The 23086-nt window shown below is 38.7% G+C and overlaps 1 long non-coding RNA gene across 3 annotated transcripts; it reads right to left on the bottom strand.

The window, feature by feature from the left end:
• Nucleotides 1-202: 202 nt before the first annotated feature.
• LOC123544534 (uncharacterized) lies at nucleotides 203-22343 on the bottom strand. Of its 3 annotated transcripts, none has more exons than XR_008368988.1 (3): nucleotides 22265-22343; nucleotides 1060-1194; nucleotides 203-288 (listed from the first exon to the last, which is right to left on the bottom strand). It is a non-coding gene; the product is annotated as an uncharacterized LOC123544534 (long non-coding RNA). The 3 variants fall into 3 exon arrangements; XR_008368987.1 differs by lacking the exon at nucleotides 22265-22343 and adding an exon at nucleotides 19879-20240; XR_008368989.1 differs by lacking the exon at nucleotides 22265-22343 and adding an exon at nucleotides 7966-8038.
• Between the last annotated feature and the right edge of the window lie 743 nt (nucleotides 22344-23086).

The raw sequence follows: 23086 nt of genomic DNA, 5'->3' as shown, positions 1-23086 counted from the left end.
ATATATCAAACCAGGTGCACCAACTCTGTATTTAGTCACAGCCGAAAACAAAAATTTGTGTAATTGCAAGTGTTGCGGCAAAGTTAGTTACTTGGTCGAAGCTTTTTTTCTCATAGGTAGCTTTGCCAGTAACTCCGTATGGTTACATGGAAACGATGTAACAATGATTACCTTATAAATTCAAAAACTGCACCTTGGTTCCTCAATCACCATATAGAACAATGACCTGCATCTCTTCAGTTCTCAAGTTAATGGTCTCTAGGCATTCTGTGTTACTGTTACTTCACACTGCAAAAAGAAATATAAAGTGCACAGACATATTAGATGCACATATACCACAATAAAATCAAGCTGGAGAATTTTTAGATATAGCTGTAATTTGGTTAAAAATTGCCAAATAAATAGATTCCATTTTTTCCATTTTGGCACAACTGAACATCACAAAGGTCAAATTTTATGGGACATTTATTTCACTTTTCATAAATAAGACACTTTATGTTTATATTCGCTTCTTTTCAGGTTGTTACTTGAAAATGAAAGTATGGTATTTTATTCTGTAGACCGCTTTCTGGAATGCTGCAATACGATGGTTACCCGACTTCAACTGACTTACACTCACTGCATACCATTCAACATCACCTTTTCTTTTTGTATTTTTGAGCGAATGTATGATATGAATACGTTGGAAAATAGATCTCTGATGGAATGAATATCTGGAAACTGTATTAAAATTGTCTGAAGTAGCTCAATTTTATATGAAACAAAAAAAAAAACAATTTCTTAAAATATAGCCTTTTAGTTTTCTTTTTTAAAATTGGTTACCTCCCTTCCATTGTAACATTTGTTTATTTTTACAAAAAGCATGTTCTGGATTAGAGGAAAATGGTTCTAAATAAAAATGATCTTCTTACTTGACACATGATTTCTATGCTTCATATCCACTATCCAGTATGTTTTATTTTTACAAAAAAGCAAGTTTTGTCTGTGTTCAGCTTTTCTATAACTCAGAGTACAGCTGGATTTGAGGAAAATGGTTCTAAATAAAAATGATCTTCTTACTTGACACATGATTTCTATGCTTCATATCCACAATGTTTTCCCAACACACCGTATTAAACAATTCAGAGCTGCATTTCTTCATTTCTCAACTTCATGGACTGTAGGTATTCTGCTTTACTGTTACTTCCCAATGCACTGCAAAAGATTTGTTTGTTTTTTTATTTTGAGTTCAATGCTATTTTTCAACAATATTTCAGTTGTTTTCTGGCATGCATTTAACCTTACTAGTGTTCCTGGATTCTGTACCAGTACAAACTTGTTCTCTGTAACTGCCAATTCCCTATATGAAACAGAGGTTGAGTACAAATAATGTCATGGAGAACAGCATGTGCCTCACACGTGGCCCTAACTCATGGATGGTCAGGCTGATCTTGGTCTGCACTGTTCACTATGCCATTAATAAATTTTCAGTGAACACCCCCCTGAATGATAAATTGTATTGTCCAGATTGAATGATAGACCAGTCCCTTTTAGTAATTTAGGAGGGTATAGGGTAATCATTCACAAAGTCTAGAAAATATCTTACAGTCAACATTGACTTCAAGTTAACTGATTACAGTAAACCTCACTTATAAGGAACTCGGATATAAGGAACACTCGGTTATAAGGAACAGTTTTCAATTCCCCGATCTAATTCCTTCTTTATTTAATGTAAAAATCCTCGGTTATAAGGAACACTCGGTTATAAAGAACACTTTTTCCAGGCCCAAAGTACAAAATGCAATGAAAAACCCCTCGGTTATAGCGAACAGACATAAAGAATAAAAATTATTGAAAACCGGAAATAAACATGAGAAATGCTGATGACGTCAGAGCAACGTCGGCACTATCACGCGCTTTCATGAAATCGCTTTCATGCACATGAATAAACACAAATTATTTCATTTCTATGATCTTTCGTTTGTTAATTCACGGATACGATAAAAAGAAAATATATAATATCATCAAATTACCAAATACTAAACGATAGTAGATTATATTTACTCAAGATTATGTTCGACAGCTACATATATTGGGTATTTAATGTTAACAATAGTGAACGAAAATCCTAATAAATGTGCTAATTACACGTGATTAACAATGGCAACAGTCCAGTTTACAAATTTCCAATTGTAAAAATTATTAGCAGGTGCTAAAATGTACAATAGCAAAAGTATAGGTATAATTTACACTTTAATCTGTATGTATGGCGCCGTTGTTTAGTCATAATTACACTGTATGTCATAAATGCCCTACTTTTAATTTTTAATGGGTAGTCTAATTTAAACATTTTTGTAAAAAAATTGAACATTTATTTTATATTAGTATTGATGACTATTCATATAACATGCAGTCAAGCAAGGTAAGGGGTAGTAAACAGCAATATATCTTTAGTCATCATGTTAGCGCTCTCTAAAAAGAAGATAGAAATGACGACAAAAATAAACATAAATTACGGTCATTCTTACCGACGAACATTTTGGCTTGGTTTAGATTTAACGCCGTGTTTCAACACTCTTTCAGTCATATACGCGCAGGCAGTCTACCTTACCATCTCTCCAGGATAGGACCGGTACTAGAAAGCAACTTCCTCACATAAAGATTCAAGGTCGGCCCGGAGTGTGAACACATAGCCCTTATGAAACGTCAGTCAAATAGTGTTCACTATACAAATTGTGTTCGTTTACAAACCTCAGTTACAAGGAAATACTTCGCTATACGGATATAAGGAACCTCGGTTATAAGGAACAATTTTTAGAGGTCCCTAGCTGTTCCTTATAAGCGAGGTTTACTGTAGTAGTATTCATTTACCAACAGACTATATGCACTGGTCACAAAAGCAGAATCACTTGCCGACACATGCTGAAGGTTAAATAACAACAGTTCAGGGCATTTTGGGCCTGATTAAGGTGAATTCAGGCATTATTAATTATGATTACTTTTTTTTGGTTTGGTTCTTTTAGGTGCCAAATGAATTTTTTAAAGCACCTCCCAAGAGCCTCAAATCAAAGTGCTAATCATACCTTTAGATGGTATTTTCGCTATACAGATTATAGAAGAGATTATAAACTGAAATTCATATATAAAAAAATATTAAGCGTTTAAAAAGCTTTTTAAAAGTCATAAAATACAAAAAGATAACTCTGTTTTATAATAAATGACCATATATTAAGTTTGAAATAAAAAGGTCAAAAATAAAGAGCTAAATATTAATGCTTTATAAACATCTAAGTAGTGAAAAATTGTCCATTAAATGGAGATAATTAAAAAATTGCAAACTTTTACATGTTTAAAGGAATAATTTTATACACAGTGCAATTATTTTTGCTGGAAAATAATGAAAACATTTTAATGAGAAGATTATAAACTATTTTTGATTCAATGTGATATTAGGATGAAATGGTTCAAGGGCAAATAGCTTGGTTAAAATATATAAAATTAAACATGTTAAATAGAGATTTTAAAGAAAAAATAATGGCTACTAATTCTCGCATCTTGCAATTGGCTAAAGTCACGGCTAAAAGTGTGAAAGAGCCAGGGGAGGCCCTGATCTTACCCAATCTGTTTGTTGTTGTTGTTTTTTTTTATAAAAAAATTCCCCAATCTGGTATTTTACGAAGCAAATTTCCCCTTCTGAAAGGACCCGCCACCCTTCCCCAAAACTAAAAGGCAGTGGCTGGAGAACCGGAATCGGTTCCCTAGACAGCGACGTATTTGTCCGGAACCGGTCCTTAGCTAAGTACTATGCATTTAGCTAGAGAACCGGAATTTTACTTCTATGCATAAAGCTGTGAAATTCACTTGTTCTTTTGGAAAAGTATTATGCATGTTTAATATTATCTTATAAATTTAACATTTCAATTTTCAGCAATGCCCTAGCTTCCATTTATCTGTCCCAATACCGTGTCTCCAAAAGTATACTTCCCGCATACTGTCCCCCATATTGGAAATGATAAAATAAACTAGTACGAAAGAATGTGGAAATAGGCAGCATTGGAGCAATCCGAAATAACATTGAAATGAAAAATTAAAGGTATAAAACAATAAAAGAAACAGTTAAAAAAAAATTAGTAATTTTGTTATTAGTTTTGAACACATATCTTTGACTTGAATTAAATGCAAAAGTGTTACAAACTGATCAAAGAATCCGCTGAAGTTTTAATCATTAATAATGGCAATTAAATTAGTTTGTCATCTATAAACATGTAATTGATACAAATAAAAATCAGTATTATTTTACATTTAAATTAATTTTAACATAGTACAAAGCCAGTGGAAACAGTCACAATCGGAAAATGGAAGTGGATTGGCCACATCTTAAGACAAGAAAACACCATCTGCACACAGCACTAAACATGGCAGCCGAGGGAAAAAGGAAAGTGGGCAGCCCAAAGACAACATGGAGAAGGAAAAACGAACAAGAACGAAAACGGCTCGGATGGAAACAGTTGGGCAACAGCTAGAACAGTTGCAAAAGACCGGACTCAATGGAAACAGCGCATTAAGGCCTTATACACCAATGGGTGTAAAGAGGATGGGTGAGGTGAGATGTTGAAATGTTGAAAGCAAATAACATTTAACAAGAGGGGCCATGATGGCCCTTTTGATATGGGAAAGCTAGCGACATTTGCAACAAATTATTTCCTAAGGAGGGAACAATTTTCATCTCGGAAATGATATAATTTTATGATATTTATGCATGAAACAGACGAATACTAATGTCATGGATTTATGTCCCGGACAAAGGGTAAAAATCCCGAAATTTTAACTCGAATCCGGTAAGGTCCGGAAAATTAGGCATGTATGCCTATATCGCTCACCTGTTATCATTGCACTTGAGGCCAAGAAAGGTCATCAAAAAAAATATCCAAAGGACGGGAAAACAACAAAGGGAAGAAATTTAACCAAAAAGAAAAAAATATCTTACAAGGTTAGATATGTTAAAATTACACCAAAAAAAACGGGGAGGTACCATCCTTTGTTGTACCACAAAAAACTGGTCTCGTTTTTTTCCCTACGGCCAATAATAAAAAGTTACTAAAGTAAGTTTATTTTTTGTAACATAAAAGGGAAGTAATGAAAAAATTAAATACGGGTAAGCTGACAAAAGAAGGATCTGTCAAATAAATCTGTTGACATAATGAAATTTCAGATCAGTTTCTTTATTAGTTATGGAGATATAAAAATTTTTTAATTTGAAATTAAAGGGAGGTAATTTGACAAAAAATCAGTCCATAGTTTATACCCTGATGTCTCAGTCCAACTAATAACAATAATAAAAATTTCAACTAAGTCCTTATTACTGATATAAATCCTTTTTGATTACAATCAGGGGAGGTAATCAGATATAAAGTAACTCTGGAACCTATGATTGGATCTGATTTGTCATGGAATCCAAGATTTATTGTTGTACAAGATATTTTGGAAGTTTGTATCAAATAAAACCATAAATGAAGTCTCTATATGGCTGCAAAAGCCAAAATAGCCAATTTTGGGCTTTTAAGGGGCCATACCTCTGAAACCCATTATCAGTCAGGGGTGTAACTGTTTTAAGTTATGTAACCTATTTCAGTTACTTTTTCAAGCATTTTATAACCTGTATTAGTTATAAAATAAGGATAACCCAGGTAAGTTATTCAAAAAAGCCTTTTTACTGTTCTCACAAAGTGACCTTTAAAGTTAATTAGTAGCAAACTGTGGTTAATCAAATTTTTCTTTTAGTCTGATCATGACCTGATGAGGGTAATGGGGTGTTAAGGTTTTTAGCTTAAATACCATTTGCGTAAGACTTTATCAGCCTTGCGTTAAAAAAATTTACTGCACAGCTGGAAAGATAAAAGGCCAAAGGGTTCAGGAAATGATTGCATTAGTCACATTCAAAATGAGGAATTGACACAGGAGGGCTTTGAAATATTTATGGGTAACTGAAACAAGTTATGAAAATAAACGCAGTGACTAAGTGGGTTATAAACTGTGATAACTTGAAACAGTTACACCCCTGACTGATTATGGAATCTGGCCAGTAGAAGAAAGGAAGCAAGATTTTGTGGTGATACAAGTTGTGTGCAAATTTGGTTAAAAAAAAATCATAAATGAAGCTGCTAATTGTGCAGACAAAGGGCAAAATAGCTAATTTTGGGGCCCTTTTTAGGGGCCATAACTCTGGAACCCATTTAAAGGAATCTGGCCAGTTTAAGAAAGGGAAACCCAAAATCTTATGGTGATTTCAAGTTGTGTGCCAGTTGGTAAAAATCAAATCATAAATAAAGCTGCTTTTGTGCAGAAAAAGGTCAAAATAACTAATTTTGGCCCTTTCAGGGGGCCATTACTCTGGATACCATATGGGATCTGGCAGTTCAAGAAAGGAACCATGATTTATGGTGATAAAAGTTGTGTGCAAGTTTGGTTTTTAAATAAAATTTATAAATGAAACCAATATCGTGCAGACAAGAAATTGTTGACGGACGCACGCCGGACTGACGACAGACGAAGGGTGATCACTATGTGACAGGTGAGCTAAAAACGGGAAAGTGAGTTTTCACATGTTTATTCTAGGACTGTAACGAGTATCGAGTACTCGGATATCCCAAGTTTGACCAAAGTTTTAGTTTGTCAAAATGTTGGATCGCGTCTTTTTTTATTAATACATGCGATATGTAAAATTCTGTCAATAAAACTAAATTAAAGCCACATTAAACGTCTTCAATGAATTTTCTTGCACATCTAAGACGATTACGCGTTGTCAGATTCTAAAACCGGATGTAAACAAATGTCTTAGGTAGAGTTTGCATTGGGTCTCTTATTCAAACTAAAATTAATATGAAATCTGTCACATTTATCATTTAAGTAATTAAATTCAATAAAAAGTTAGATACGAAATTTCTGTCCAACAAATAAAATTTTCTTATCAATAGGTGCGAAACTGTTACTAAATATTGTGATATTAAGGGGACGCATACTTTGAAATTAGAAAAAAAGTGGGTGGGGTATTATAAAATGTCCTGCCCAAAAAAGTACACGGTTTTGGTAAATGAAATGAAAACTGTTTCAACTGTTATAAGTACACAAAGGATTGCTCACTAAAATAAAATGAGAAAAAAATGAAACAAGAAAGTTATTGTTGAATTACATAAGACTTCTTGTGTACATTCAAAGTCAACAATTAAGACTTTTTAATGCGAAAATAATAGTGCTTCACTTTGTCCAAACATTTATCAATGTCCTACAGAGTTAATTTTAAAAAAAGAATGTGGAATTAAGTTCCTGTCTTGCTTTTCATTTGGGATATGTGAGCTAAAACACATTATTTAGTTTGTTTCAAAGTAGTGCATAAGAAAATTTCGGTGGTCAAGGTAAAGCCACATTACAAAAATAAAAGAGTATATTCCCCTTAATACATTAAACTTATCATTACAGAAGTCTAGTGGCTTACAATAAAGGCCTAGAAATGTTGCCATTATTAATTTTTAACTTGGTATTCATGAATTTTCAATGCACTTAAATATCAAATACATTCAACAACTTTTGAAAATGTACTGTCTTAAAATCCCTAAAATAAAGGTATGGAAATTTTGTTGAGGGTCCAATCAATGTGTACATGTGCCAAAAGCAACATTCTAATCTTGTTCACAAAAAATTACTAATACACAGCAGGAATGTCAATGATCAAAACTGGACGAATTACAGTTATCCTCATTTTTTAAAGTCATTTATTTAAATTTGTCCTGAATTCTCCACCATACTTTTCATAACTCTGTTTGCACGAGTTGCACGAGAATGCTGTCATTCACGTAAAAAAATGGGGTCAAATAAATTGTAATGCAATATCAAAGTTAAACGTAGTTAAATGGATTATGCAGTTCAAGATAAACTTAATCTCATTAACGTAACGATCATGTATAATGTTGTAACAACAACTTTACTTACACTAATTTAAGTAGCAGTCGGTTTATAAGTGACTTTATCGTTTTCATTTGTGTTTTGTTTTTGTTGTCAAAAGTATAACGGAAGTGCTCACAACTGAAGCGGAAAACCAGTTTGATGCGCAAAGTAGTCCACTGTAGGTAATATTTTTTGACAAATGTCCACAAAAATTTAAATAATTTTCAAATATTAAAGACGAATATCTAAATAGGATTCATTATTTGATAAAAAATTATAATCATCGACATGTTTTTTTTAAAAATCGTACACGTGCTGACACCTAAGTTGTCTCCCGTCGTTTATTAGAGTTGTAGTGCCTGTCCGGTTGGTCCGACATACGTGAGGATGCCCTAAGGGAAGCGAAAGGGTGATTTCCTGTGGAGCGTTCCAGCCGGCTAGACGTCCTTTTAATAACGCAACCCAGTAATCTGCAGTATCACTTCTAGATACAGCTGTATACTACCATCTAAGGTTATTGGAAATTGTCTTGGGTATTTTGAATAATAAACCAATTACAATATTGGTGGCAGCGGTGATTTAGACCCCAATTTCGTCGACCAAAAAATCGTTACCTAGCAGAATTTGATTTTTAGATTCGGCCATTTTGCCGATCTAAAAACTTTGTAATTCGGGTGAGATTAAAGGACCAAGGGGGGCGTAATTGTATTTAGACGATTACGTTCTTGGTCAGATACATTTAAAATTTTATTTGAGTGTTTTTAGTCGTAATTGAAATAATTATTTGAATCTCGCGGTGACTGTCTGCGCATGCGCCATCGGAAATCCAGAAAGTCGGCATTTCAGTTTCCTTTGGTGAATTTTTCATGGATCCTTTAAAAGGTATATTTTTTGGATTTAGTCTGGAATTGAAATTTAAAAAAATTTATTTCTATATTGTTTGTTGTTTTCTTTTGATTTTTTTTTCAAAGATGGCACAGAAAGAAGATTTAAAAAGGTAAGCTTTTGCTATAGAAAGTAAGTGCACAGGTGGGTCCCAATTAATTTTGCGCACTTGAGCAATTAAAAAAATACCAGGCATAAATGAAAAAATTGCCAAGGCACTTTTGTCCGTTCGTGAGGCTACTGGAATTTTAAAAACCCCAGAAACGCTGTCGGTAATTTGTCGTAAGAAATTTACGGACTTAGAGCTGGGTAAAATTGATTTTACCCGGAATAAAATGTGGGTACAGGTGGAAGGGTTTGATGAACAGGCTAAGACTCCTAAGGAGCCTAGCATAGCATCACGTATAAAGGCCGAGGTATAAGGTTGCTCATGCTAGACCTGGGGTTTCGCCAGTAAGAGCATCCCCAGACCTATTTATATGTCTGCAATGGCTCAAAGGAATTCATATTTAAATTTCACCCATTGTTGTGAGTCGGCCGAATTTTTGTATCTGCAAACCCCGGCGGGCAGGAGTAAAATAGATGTCCCAAGGACGAAATTAAATTTCGACCTTGGTGAAATAGCACCCCTAAAGAGGGTGATGGTAATGCGAAGAAACCCAAACCATCGCCAGAGTTAGAGGTGACCGCTGACTATAGTAGGGCAAGGAAGTCAATAAGTTCCTTCCCAAAACATCTGACATTCGAGGGTTTAAAGGCAGGGGGAAGCTTTTGATTTAAGTTTACCAGATATGCGGAGGCCTGCGGATGGTCAGATGTAGAGAATTTGATGGCTTGTGCTGGGCACTTACGGGCAAAGCTATTGAATATTAGGGTATTAATACATGATAGAGCGGACGTGAATCATATAAGAGTTTACGTAGTAAAATGGAAGCGCGTTTTGGGGAACAGGAGCTGCCGGAGCAGCTCAAACACAATTTCAACAGGCTTGCCAAAAAGATGGTGAGTTGTTGGATGATTATGCAGACCGGTTTTTTGACTCTTGCGGCGAAAGCATTTAAAAGTCTGCCAGATTCATTTGGTGCCAATAGGTCTTTAAATCTTTTTCTGTCAGGGCCTATTGGATAAGGATGCTGGACAGAATGTGTTCATGCTTAATCCTCCTAGTATCCAACAGGCTAAACAGATGGTTCGAAAGTACCAACAGGGACATTCGGCCATATTGACAAATCAAAACGCGAAAAGCAAGCGGCGTGAATCTGAAGGGTTTACGCTGTGAGTAAAGGATCCGGAAGTGCTAGAGAAGCACGGATATAGAACTGTTCATGGAGGCAATTAAACAGTTGCAACAGAACATTTGATAAAGTCATGGCAGTTAAGCAAAACCCGAGATAGGCCAAAGCCTAAAGCTAGAAAGGGCCTTTTCGGTGTTATGGGTGCGGCAAGGAGGGACATTTCCCGGGACTGTCCAAAGAAAAGAACCGATTCAACAGGATGGGTTTTTTAAACTACAAAGGGTGGGAAACAAAGCAGTGGCACCCCGCCCTAGATAAATTCCTGTTCCGGAAAAGAAAGAAAGCCACTGTAATAGCACTTGTAATAACCAGGTTAAGGTGGAGGTTGAATCTGATCTTGACCCATGTTATTGTATGCCAGGTAAAATCGGCCTCTCAATTTTCCATGGGAATTCAAGTGGGTGATCAACCGGTAAAAGCAATTGTGGACACTGCTGCCCGGTCACAATTTTTCGGGACAAGGTCTATATTTCCTTGCGGCATAAGCCCCCCACGGTCAAAGAGGTTAAACTTATGATGCTGGGAGGGAGTTATGGTTAAAGGGCTACATTGTTGGCCCGTCCGGTTGAAAATAGGATCGAAATGGTTTAGGAGATGTATATGTTGCCCCAATAGAACAACAAATGTTGTTAGGTTTTGACATTCTCTGTGATAAAGGCCAATCGATTTTAGACATGGTAGGGGTATAATAATCTTTGACGGCATGCACATAACTCTTGATGTTGATAGCATAAACGGTTTTCCTTCAGTGTCCAGGGTTACTGTGGCTAAACGCAAGGTTATTCCCCCTCATTCGGTAGCCCATGTAAAATGTAAAATGGACACAGAACTTACTGATTATGTCATTGAGCCATTAGACCGTCTAAGGTATGGAAGCTGGGGTGGTCAGGGAAGGGTTCACTGATCCAGTAGTTTGTGTTGTTAACCCCATGATAGGTATAAATTAAATTTCAAAGGGTCTGGATAGGGAGAGCTTTCCGTGTCCGAAATTATTGAAGTGGGGGAGGAGGATGAGGAGTATAAAATAAATCAGATTTCTGATCTGGGTCGGCAACAGGACACTGTTCCTAGGCCGGAGAGTGATAGTGCTCTCCCGCCCACCTTCAGCAGTAAAACTCCGATTCCTGTGAACATCTGAACGAAGAGCAACAGCAGCAGTTGGCTCAGTTGCTTATTGAGTCCCAAAGATGTGTTTGCTCAAGATGAGTTTGATCTTGGTAATTTTACGGCAATGGAACATGTTATTGAAACGGGTAATGCTGAACCAGTTAAGCAACGCATGAGGCGCACGCCTGTGTGTTTTGCTGGTGAGGAAGAGGCCCACCTCAATAAATTTTTAAAGGCAGGGGTCATCCAAAAAGTCAATATCTGATGGGCTTCCGCCCCAGTACTTATCGGAAAAGGGACGGCACAGTCAGGTGGTGCATTGACTATAGAGCTTTAAATGAAAAATCTCAGAAAGATGTGTTTCCTTTGCCCTTAGTGGATGACTGTTGACACTCTGTCCGGGAGTGTATGGTTTTCGAAGCTTGATGCTAACTCTGCCTACTGGCAAGTTTCCCATCAGGGAAGAAGACCGGAAAAAGATTGCCTTCATAACGAAATCGGTCTTTTTGAGCATGTGCGAATGGGATTCGGTCTATGTGGAGCACCAGCTACTTTATGCCCGAATTATAAATTTAGCCCTCAGAGGCCTAACAGGGAAAAGCGGTTTTTAGCCTTTCTGGACGAATAGTAGTGCTTGGTAAAAGTTTCAGAGACCATATGGTTAATCTGAAAGAGGCCTTGCAGAGGTTTCGCACATACAAGCTGAAACTGAAGCCTAAAAATGTATCTTTTTCCAGAAAGATATAAAATTTCTTGGGAAGGAATGTCAGTGGCAATGCTTAGCCATGTCTAAGACTGACATTGAAGGGGCCCCAGCAATGGCCGGTTCCAACATGCGCAAAGCATGTAGAACGGTTTATGGGCCTAGCGAACTACCATAGAGGCTTCGTTAAGAACTTTTCGAAGTTAGCTGAACCTCTGTATGCTGTGACAGGCCAACGTCAGTTTGTTGGCGGGAAGGGAAGGCAGGCTAAGCTTTTGAAGCTTTAAAAGAAGCTCTGACGCAGCCGCGTGTTGGCCTTGCCAACCGAACTGATAAATTCATCCTGGACACGGATGCTCTAATAATTCTATTGGAGCAGAATTACTTCAGGCCCAGGAGGGCAAAGAAAAGGTCTTTGCATAGGTAGTTATGCTCTTACAAAAGAGCAGAGAAATTATTGTGTCACAAGAAGGAGCTGCTTGCTGTAGTTGATTTACAGGCAGTTCAGACACTACTTACTTGGCAGGACCGTTTATTGTACGGACTGACCACTCGAGTTTAGGTGGTTAATGGGGTTCCGAGAGCCTCAAGGTCAACTGGCGGATGGCTAGAGGAGCTGTCTCGTATAATATGGTGCTGCGCACATGGGGGGTCGTGAGCATGGTAATGCTGACGCTTTGTCTAGAATGCCGGCTGAGGATGGGCATTGCGAAGAGTATCATGCTGGTACACGACTGGAACAGTTGCCTTGTGGGGGTGTAAATATTGTAAGAAGGCCCTGATAGTTGGGAAAATTCTATGAAGAAGTAGCGACGCAGTGCCGTTGGTAAATAAGGGTAAACCCCCGACAATACCTCTGTGGGGTGGCCATCACGGAGCATTGGGAAGCCCGGACCAACAAAAGGGATTTGGGGAAAGCTGTCTACGGGTATCAAGACGGAACCACCACTAAGACTGAAGGTGAGAGTGGCAAGCCCGCCCTTGCAATTTGAAGTCTCAGATGCAGAATGCATATCTGAGAGTAGCCTACCCGATGAAGTAATTTTATCTGGCATGGGATGTAGACCACTTGGGGGAGTAAAACCCTGTTGTGTAGTTATGTTCAGGGATGCTGTAGAAACTCATTCCCTGGGAGGTGTCTGAGCACAGCCCAGGAACTGAAGTTACAAGCATAATATGGTAACCACGAGGGAAAGGGGCCAAAAATCAGACTGAGGCGGGTAAGGGTCTCGGTATAAGTGATTTGGACAATCAGGTTCAGTGTCTACTGCAGGGCAACCAAGTGCACGTATAAAGGGCCGATCCCCGGAAAGGACAAAGGACTTGCCGTACCTACGGGTGCGACAGGTAACTCGACTCTATACAGAGTCAGGGGTCTAGCCTTCAGAGTTCGACCCCGGTACCAGATCAAGGAACTCTGAGGGATAAATCAAGGCTGTGTAGTTGGGGGTTCTCAGTAGCAGAATTTGAGAGTTTCTCAGAAACAGGATGTGGAATTGCTGTTTGTTTTGATTGGTTACGAGAGAGAATAGATCCCGGGTCCGTCCGATCGTTTCGTGCCAGTCCAGGAGCTAAGTCAAATTGGTTTTAAAAAAAGAAACAATTTCTTCTGTTAGATGGTGTTTTATACCAGAATGATCAGAAACAGACGACATTCGTCTTTGTTATACCAGAAAGCCTGAAAGGGAAGCTTAGCACTCAACCATAGACTTCCATCTTCGGGGCATCAGGGGGTTGAAACGCACTAAGGAGAGGGTTAAGGAGAAATTTTTTCTGGTATGGGTTAGGCAGGGACGTTCGACAGTACGTGTCGCAATGTGAACTTGTAATCAGAATAAGAAAACCGATCGGCAAGGAAAGTGCCGATTGACTGAGTACCAGGCAGGTTCGCCCCTGGAAAGAGTACATATTGATTTCTAGGTCCCTTACCTAAAACTCCTAGGGGTAATGAGTATGTGCTTATGATGGTGGACCAGTTCACCAAATGGGTGGAAGTATACCACTCCCCAGTCCAGTCCGCAAAATTACTGCACGGGCAGCTGGGGGATGGTTTCTTTACAAGGTTTGGAGTGCCCTTTGAGATTTTTCTGATCAGGGCAGAAACTTCGAATCGAAACTGTTTACGGAGGTCTGTTTAAAATTCTTGAAATACACAAAGCAAGGACTACTCCGTATAGACCTTCTGCAATCGGGTCGGTAAAAAAGGATAATCGCACTCTGATGGATGCGGTTAGGTGTTTCTTGGCAAATCACAAAACCAGTGGGATTTGCAAAACCCTTCAGCAAATAGCTGGAGCGTTGAGATCATCTGTGAACCGTTTTGACGGGTTTTACGGCCAATAAGTTAATGTTAGGTCGGGAGGTCAATGGCCTGCTCACCTAATGTTTCCTCAGCATCTGGGTAAAAGCCGTCCCTAGTGATTACTCAGATGAAATTGGTCCAAAGTTGCGGGAAGCACATGATACAGCCCGCAAAATGATGAAAAACTTTCCCCTAAACGAATTTAAACGCAATTATGACTTGGTTACTAGAGAGGAATTATGAGGTAGGTGATAGGGTCTACCTACTTGATACTGCGGTATTGAAGGGTAAATGGGCCCCAAGCTCTGTCCACCCTGGAAGGGACCAGGGGTGATGTATCCAAATTGTCATCATTCCTATTCCGTGTTAAAAATAGAAATGCTGTTTTGGTAGTAAACCATGATAGACTAAAAACAGTGTAAGGACAAGGGGAAATGCCACGGTGGATTAAGCCTGGGGGCAAAATCCAGGTGACATAACTGCCGCTAAAGGCAGCGACCGAGTCTACTGCTTATGTCGAAAGCCTGGCAGGGTAGATTTATGATCCGTGCGATTTCTGTAAAGAGTGGTTCCATGGGTCCTGTGTGAACATAACCGCTTCAGATGACTAGACATAAATCAATACAATGTCCGGACTGTCTAAGAAAAGTGGGACTCAAAATTGAACATTTTTGGGTCTATTTTCAGAATCATGGCTGAAGAGTACAGGGACGGTCTGGGCGGGCAATGAAGGTGCTCAAGATGGGCAACCTGATGAACCCAAAGGAACTAGCATTCAAAATCAACCTTAGTAGGCGACCGAACAGGTTTGAAAACCTGTTGGACCATGTCCGTGAAAACCAGAAACAGGCATAAGTTCAGTTGGTTAAGGGGTCTTGCCAGGGAGTTAGACATTTCTACAGTGTCACTCCGTGAGTGGATTTCCCCGAATGTGAGCGTTTGGGGCCCATTCGTAAATCCAAGTGGGAGGATGCCCCCCGTGAAAGAGTAGGGACATCCGATTAGGGACAGATCCGGCTATTGAACGGACTGGTGAGAATCCCCGAGTCGGTTCCCCCGGCAGAGCAGCAATTGCTTGGGTGGGGGAGAGGGTGACAGGAGTCAGATCGGTTTCTTCTGGAAACTGCCGAAAAGTTGTTGGGAGGTAAACGCCCAACAAAACCCTCAGGCGTGGGAAAACCGGTTAGTCCCGGTTAAGCCCCGTCGCCGTGAGCGAGACGAGAGTAAGACCCAGCACAGTGCTTCTGGACAGGGCAGGTTCCGCAAGGCCTTGTTTCTAGAAGCCCGCGGCAGGACGGCCCCAAAGACCTTCTGTTCGGCAAGACAAGCCTAGCTAGTCATTACTGTGCCGGGTAGGGTAAGCAGCCTGCTGGTCCGGGGAAAGGGTCCCATGTTAAAGGCCGTTCAGTTCAGCATTACGCTGAGTGGAGAACCCTTGCAAAGAGGCCAAAGCTGTCTTTGGGAGAAACAGGGCAACCAGGGGATGGCCCTAGGTGTCCGGTAGGAGGATGTGGGGGGAGGGTTAGTGCAAAATGCGCTTCTCTGTCATTTGCCCGGTGTGTTTAATCTGGCACTTTCAGGAGATGAATATCTCAACGCAGGTTAAGCGCCCTGAAGCTATGCTGCAGGTGGCTTTTAGGAGCACATCGGGAGCTCCCGTGATTTACTGGTTTATATTGAATCGCTGGAGTCCACTATCCTCGGTTGAGCGCCAGATGCCTCCATGTGCAGGCAATGGTTGATTTGGGTAGGACTTTGGGGGTGTCGGTTGCTAGGGGGGCGTGATATTAAGACCGGAGGGTAATGATGTCACGGCCTTGGTAACACTGGCGCTTTTATTGTCATTGATGTCAATGTTAGAGCGACATCAGGTTGAGAAACTTGGACACTTATTTCAGCTGTCCCAAGATGATCAACCCGAATCTCCCTAAGTTGCCTGAGGCCTTTGATAGTCATTGTCACCTTGACAGGACTATGAGGGAGTGGGGGATGACTAACCCATCTCTGAAAGAGATGAGTAATCTGAACCCGCTAGAGTCTTCCACGAGGTTCACCTCGTGGGGTTTGTAGGGGTTTTCTGTGACCTGAGACTTTTCCCTACCAGGAGGGTATTAAATCATGGTCGAACAGGGTGTCGTACCGGTCGTGTGGAATCCACCCCCGGAAGGCTCTTACTGATAAAGGGTTCAGTAAGCTGGCGGAAGTTCTCAATTTCCGGAGGTAGCGGATTGGGGGAGATAGGTCTTGATTCGAACTGAACCTGCTGAAAAATGGGCTGAACAGTCCGCAAGGTTGAGCAAGTCCTGACTTTGCTGCAACCGGAGCATGTGCTCGTTATTCCATTGCAGAAGTTTGACAAACCTCTCAGATGAGTCTCTGTTAACTATGTTTTACTTGTTACGGAGTCCCTCCCTCCCGTCAGTAAGGAGCAGCTGATTTCACCTTCACTGCTTTACAGGGTCTTTGGAATATTACAGAAAAAGGTTAGAGGTGTTCCTACACTTATGTTGGTTCACAGTTATGATCTGTAAGTCCAATGACTACCTAGACATGCTCCGGAAACTAGAGTCTTCCCGTTTGCTCCTTGAAACGGATGCTCCTTATTTCAGCCCGCCACGCTGTAAAAAGTCCAATCCCTATATGATTGGATGGGTAGCATCCAGGGTAGCTGAGGCCAGAGGCCAATCTTGGGGTGACCTCCTCAAGTTGGCAAGCGATAATGCAAAAAGACTGTACATTGAGAAGCTCCCTCCAGTCTCAATGTACGGTGATGAGTCCGGTTAAGCCATAGGGGCTCAACCCGGTGTACTGGGGATGAAATGTTCATGGTCACCGGTAGTTGTGGTATTGTGACTGAAAAGCCGCAATACTAGTACTGGTTTTACCCAGGAATCTCTCATTATTGAGAGTAAGAGACCACGGCTAACTCCCATGGTCTAAGACTACCTCCTTCTATAGGACGGGGAGGAGTGTAGTGCCTGTCCGGTCTGGTCCGACATACGTGAGGATAGCCCTACCGGAAGCCGAAAAGGGTGATTTCCTGTGGAGCGTTCCAGCCGGCTAGACGTCCTCAATAACGCAACCCAGTAATCTGCAGTATCACTTCTAGATACAGCTGTATCTACCATCTAAGGTTATTGGTAAGTTGTCTTGGGCTATATTGAATAATCACCAATTACAATAGAGTTACCTTTCGTCCGGCGCAGTAATACATTTGCAGTGAATCGCCGAGAAGTCGTGGGAAAATTAAAAACCATGTAAACAAACTAAAATTAACCACATTTTCAAGATTAATTTCAAGTGATCGGCATTATGCATTTAACCCGCCTGACCTGTGTAGCATCTTAGATATCTGTTCTAAGGTATTCATTGTGTAGAATGTCATGTTATGCCCTTGCAATGCTAATCCCACTCTGATTTTTTTTGTTTACATTTTTTATCAATGAGAAATATGGCGTCCATCCCGAGATGAACTGACGTGGCGTTAAATTTTTACATGTTTAAGCAAACCTGGTGTGTTAGAAAGAAAATCTCATCCCTTCAACATTATTTGGAAACACTGTTATTGTAAAAAACCTGTTTTTCCTTATACAAAGCTTAATATTTTGTGTTGAATGTACTTTCACAAACACCTCTGTTTTCCTATTACATTCATAGTACCACATCCTTATCCACAAAATACTGAATATTACAGGTGTCCATAAGTATTATATCAGTTTAGGAATATGTTTTTTATTTTCCCACCATTGATTTCTTGAATATGCACCCCTTCCGCATTGCTGTATGAACTGTGAATGTAGCAATATGCGTCCCCTTAATGATCGACGTCATATCGTTTATCTGCAAGAATGGTCGAACAAGTCCACCCGCGAAACCTGACTTTAATTAATGAGCAAAACATTAAACATAGGTCAAAACTATTAACTGAGCCCTATGAGAACTGCAAAGTTTAGATTCCATAAAGAAAAAAGTACAAAAATAACAGGCTTGCATTTTTGTATCATTATGTTCGTTGCTGCTGATAATCCATGGTTCGATCTGTGAATCGTCAGCCCCGACTCGCGGATCTGATTGGATCGCCACTTGTCTGACGATCCACAGCCCTAGTTTATTCGTATACTAGTTTTTATCATTCCAATTCTGTGGTGCCAGGTTGTGGATTATACCTGAACATACTACTGCTGAACCAGTTGGGTTTATACATTTCTGGCAGTCAAGATTACAACAACAACAATATGGCAGACAGTAAACACAGATAAATGCAAGGGCACGGTAAAATTAATTAAGAGAACAATATGCATGACATTTACCAAGAAACAAAGTGGATTTTGGCAGCATTATGCATAGAAATAAAATTCTGTTTATTTTTGTTAGAGAACCGGTTCTGGACGAATACGTACGCTCTCTAGGGAATCTGCCAAACCACAAAAAAGGGCTTCTCTATCACTAAAATTATCTATATATAGAGATAGTACCTAAGTTTTTCAAATCATAGGTATGAAGTTAAAAAGCTTTGAAATGAAGACAAATGTCCATATATTTCTCAAAAATAGATATATTGACAATATTTTAAGCTAAAACGTAGAGTTATGAGCATTTAATATTTTCATGTAAAAGAACATTTTGTGATCAAGGAAATGTAACTCTTCTTGAACCTGGATAGCAGAAACATCAAAGGGACATATTATAGCGAATAGTTTCTTCTTGGGTGCATTTGATTTAACATTCAACTCTGATCTGGATTTCTAAATAATGATCCATGATACTGTGTGCTAAAAATATAGAACAACTGGAACAGTCCTTTAACAGCAAAAAGATGCTGTAGCAGAATGAAAATTGTTAAGCTGTAACTGGGACTCGAACCCAGGACCTCTCACACCTGAGGCAGACACTCTACCACTTCCCTATAACAGCAGTAGCTATAGCTAGGCAGTTTAAGTGCACCGATTACATTACGTGAACTGGAACAGTTTTGTGACAATAACACATAATCGGCCTACTCCGGATTATCGGCGTATTCGCTTTGTTACCTAACGGCAATTTTCGTGTAACGAAAAAATATAATCTAATGCTGTAAACGTTTTATTCGGTCAAAACTGCCCAAATTTCTCAGACGTGTTTTTTAGAGTATGAACTTACTAACTGGCAGTACCTGTGAAATATAACTTACACTGAATCTTATATATTTGCCTTTTTAGCAGCTGGCGAATGGCAAAGACAGTGGGCTTTGTGCAAATATAAGCAATTACTTTACCAGTTTCGAGAGGATATAAATTGGTAAGAAATTACAGTTACAAACTAAATACCTTTCTGCAACACAAGGATTCATTAGCATTCACTGTCAGTCAATATTATGACTAAGATCGACGATTATTTTCATTCAAATAATTTACAGACAGAGTCCGTTGTTTACATTTTTAATCGTAACCGGTGCTCTTGTAAAAACCACTTTTATTGAAAAATCGAAGATTGCGAAGACCTATGGTACGGTCTCTACTATATACTGACGAACAACGTCTACGTCACCAAAAGGGCACGGTAAAATTAATTAAGAGAACAATATGCATGACATTTACCAAGAAACAAAGTGGATTTTGGCAGTATTATGCATAGAAATAAAATTCTGTTTATTTTTGTTAGAGAACTGGTTCTGGACAAATACGTACGCTCTCTAGGGAATCTGCCAAACCATAAAAAAGGGCTTCTCTATCACTAAAATTATCTAGAGTGGGCAGACCAATGCTCGGCGCATACCAACGCTCGGCGTATATCACGTTTCTCTGGGAATTTCTTAATATATATATAAAATATCAGCTCTTATGAGTCCCCTTTCGTTTGTTTACATCACACATAATTTTATCCCAGTGCGGTTCATTTCCGGTATGGTCACGTGGTCACAGTAGAGCAGACGATGCAAGGCTAAAAGCCGTTCAGTTTTGTGTTCTACTCTCATTAAAACAGATTTTCTGGTAAAATTGGTATTAAAAAAGTAGCTTGCAGGCCGAATTATGGAGAATAAAAGCATTTTTATTTTTAATTATTCTATTTCTTTATATTTAACCCTTAGCCTGCTAAATTTCTAAAATGAACTGGTCCATCATTCAATTTGGGCAATACCATTTATTATTCAAAGGGGTGTTCACTGAAAAATTTACTAACTGAATAGCGAACAGTGCAGACCATGATCAGACTGCACGGATGTGCAGGCTGATCTTGGTCTGCACTGGTCGCAAAGGCAGAATCATCTGCCGCCAGCAGGCTAAGGGTTAAATAAACTATAAACCCTTATCATCGCATTTTATACGGACCCATTGTACTGCACTTTTCTGTAGCTTATGCTGTCGAAGTAATTGATATACTATGTGGACTAATGACACTTTTGAAAAGATTTCCAAAAATAATGGAAATAAATCATCAGATATCATAATTTATTGATTTCTTGAAGTTAGACTCACAGAATTGTGATAAATTATCTTCAAATGAATTCCTTAAGATAATTGTTGTATTTAATACATGTGTTTATTCAATTTATAGATGCAGAATAGAGAGAGGGGTAATTTACGTAACTGTTTATGTACTTTAGAAAATCAGTTAATCAATACAACCTATGTCTTGTGTTAAATATGTCTTATACTTTACTTTAATACATAAATAGTTCAAAATTACAACCTGCAGATTATATGCCGTACGCCGAGCGTTGGTATACTTCCGCATGAACCGCATAGGTTTTACTGGTACTATTTTTAGCTCCCGCCTATTACGTCACGGTGTGACTAGAAATATGTAAACAATGTGGTTGAATACTCAAAGATTGTTCTACAAACTGACGATAAAAAAGTACGGTAAGTTAATGTAAAATCAGTTTTTAAATTTAAAATATGTAGTTTTTACGCCGAGCATTGGTCTGCCCACTCTATATACTGACGAACAACGTCTACTCTACGTCACCAAAAGGGCACGGTAAAATTAATTAAGAGAACAATATGCATGACATTTACCAAGAAACAAAGTGGATTTTGGCAGTATTATGCATAGAAATAAAATTCTGTTTATTTTGGTTAGAGAACCAGTTCTAAACGAATACGTACGCTCTCTAGGGAATCTGCCAAACCATAAAAAAGGGCTGCTCTATCACTAAAATTATCTATATATGCTGTTTTCTCCTTGATTCGAGCCTCTTAAATCTTTTAGGATTGTGCATATTTTTGTAAACCTGTTCAATTAAATATTTTTTGTTTTTAGGTACAAAAATATTTGCATTTAACAATGGACAATAAGAATTACAATGTTACTCATCTTTTATATGAACTTTTTTGCAAAAGACTGAAGGAGGTCAAACTCCACATCATTTTAAACCTTTCTCATCGATTCGAGCCCTTTGTTTGGTAGGTCAATAAGTGTTAATGTTTGCACAGTCTATTTCCATAAAGCAAATTTCTATAAATATTGACTTTTTTTTCACTTGTTACAACAGTCAAAATATGCTCAGGATGCTTTTAATTTGGAATTTTGGGTCACAATATTGCCCACTGTGTATTTTCCTTTTGAAATAAGCAATTTTTGATGTAAAATATTAAAAGAGGTATTTGCTCAATTTCCCAGTGGTTTCATGACTAATATTTCCCAAGGCATTTTAAAATGTAAATGACACAAGTTTCTGATGGAAGAACATACTACTTGAGCATGATTTTTACCAAAATACAAGGGCTCGAATCGATGAGAAAGCTCGAATCGACGAGAAACAGGCATACTGACGAACAACGTCTACGTCACCAAAAGGGGTTCGGCGGTTACGGAAGATAGATGATACTGTTGCATGGTGGTAAAGTAAGGTGTCTGACTTCAATTAACGTGTTACAATCATATTGTGGTATCCAGACATTTGTTGAAATTGTTCCTTGTTGTAATTTTTGATCTTGCCTGACACTGGGTACGAAAGTTCTATGTACGAACATCGAAGGCTGATTGCTTCATAAAAGTTCTATTATTACGTTAAATCGATAGCACTTATCCGTAAATAGTTTTACAATTCATTATTAGTTGCAGTCATACCCTTATTTACATGTAAACATGCTTAAAAGTTGACGTAGAGCAGCAGCCAGCGAATGTCAGCCATTTTGAAATTATGACGTCATATTTGGGGTTATTAATAAAACCCGGCCCGGCCCAAACCACGGAAATAGCCGATTCCGATTGTACGGAAACCACCGGAAACTTACGGACGGAAGGCTAATATAATTACGAATGATGTCGTGTCGATATCACCTTACATATTTAGAATTTAGTCATATCATGCCCGCGAGGAACTTCTTTGATGAATGGGTTAAGACTGTGTGTTCTTTCTGGTTGCAGAAACGTCTTAATATAATTTGTAAACTTGTACACAGGAAGTCGTTATACATAGCGTTGTTTTGACGAGCGTTTTAATTAGTTCCCGAAATTTTGTATCGTTATCATTATATACTATTTTATAATCACGTTTTGTCCAAAAATAATAATTTCTAATATCACTGACAATTTTTAACGAATAGAATGAGCAGTTTTTTAAAACTTTTTATTAAAAAGATTTTAAAAAATCTCAAAGACCATAAAACATTTAGGGTCATGTAAAAAAAAATAGGATAGGTCAGGATACCGATTACACACGAAGAATGCAGCGTTGAATATTGAAAAGTTTTACACACGGTACCCCATATTTTTGAAATATTCCTGTATAAATATATAGAAACAAATACTGTCTGAGATAGGTTTGTTCACGCAGTATTTTCTGAGTATCTCTTGAACTTACTCGACTGAATTGACCTACGATGAAAGCCACAAATTGAATATATTGTGATACATTGCAGTTTGTGGCATAGTCTTTGCACTTTCGAT

This window comes from Mercenaria mercenaria, unplaced genomic scaffold, assembly GCF_021730395.1.
Source record: "Mercenaria mercenaria strain notata unplaced genomic scaffold, MADL_Memer_1 contig_2090, whole genome shotgun sequence".
Taxonomy (NCBI): Eukaryota; Metazoa; Mollusca; class Bivalvia; order Venerida; family Veneridae; genus Mercenaria; species Mercenaria mercenaria.
Note: the sequence above shows the minus strand (reverse complement) of the source record. Positions and strands in the feature narration are given on the sequence as shown.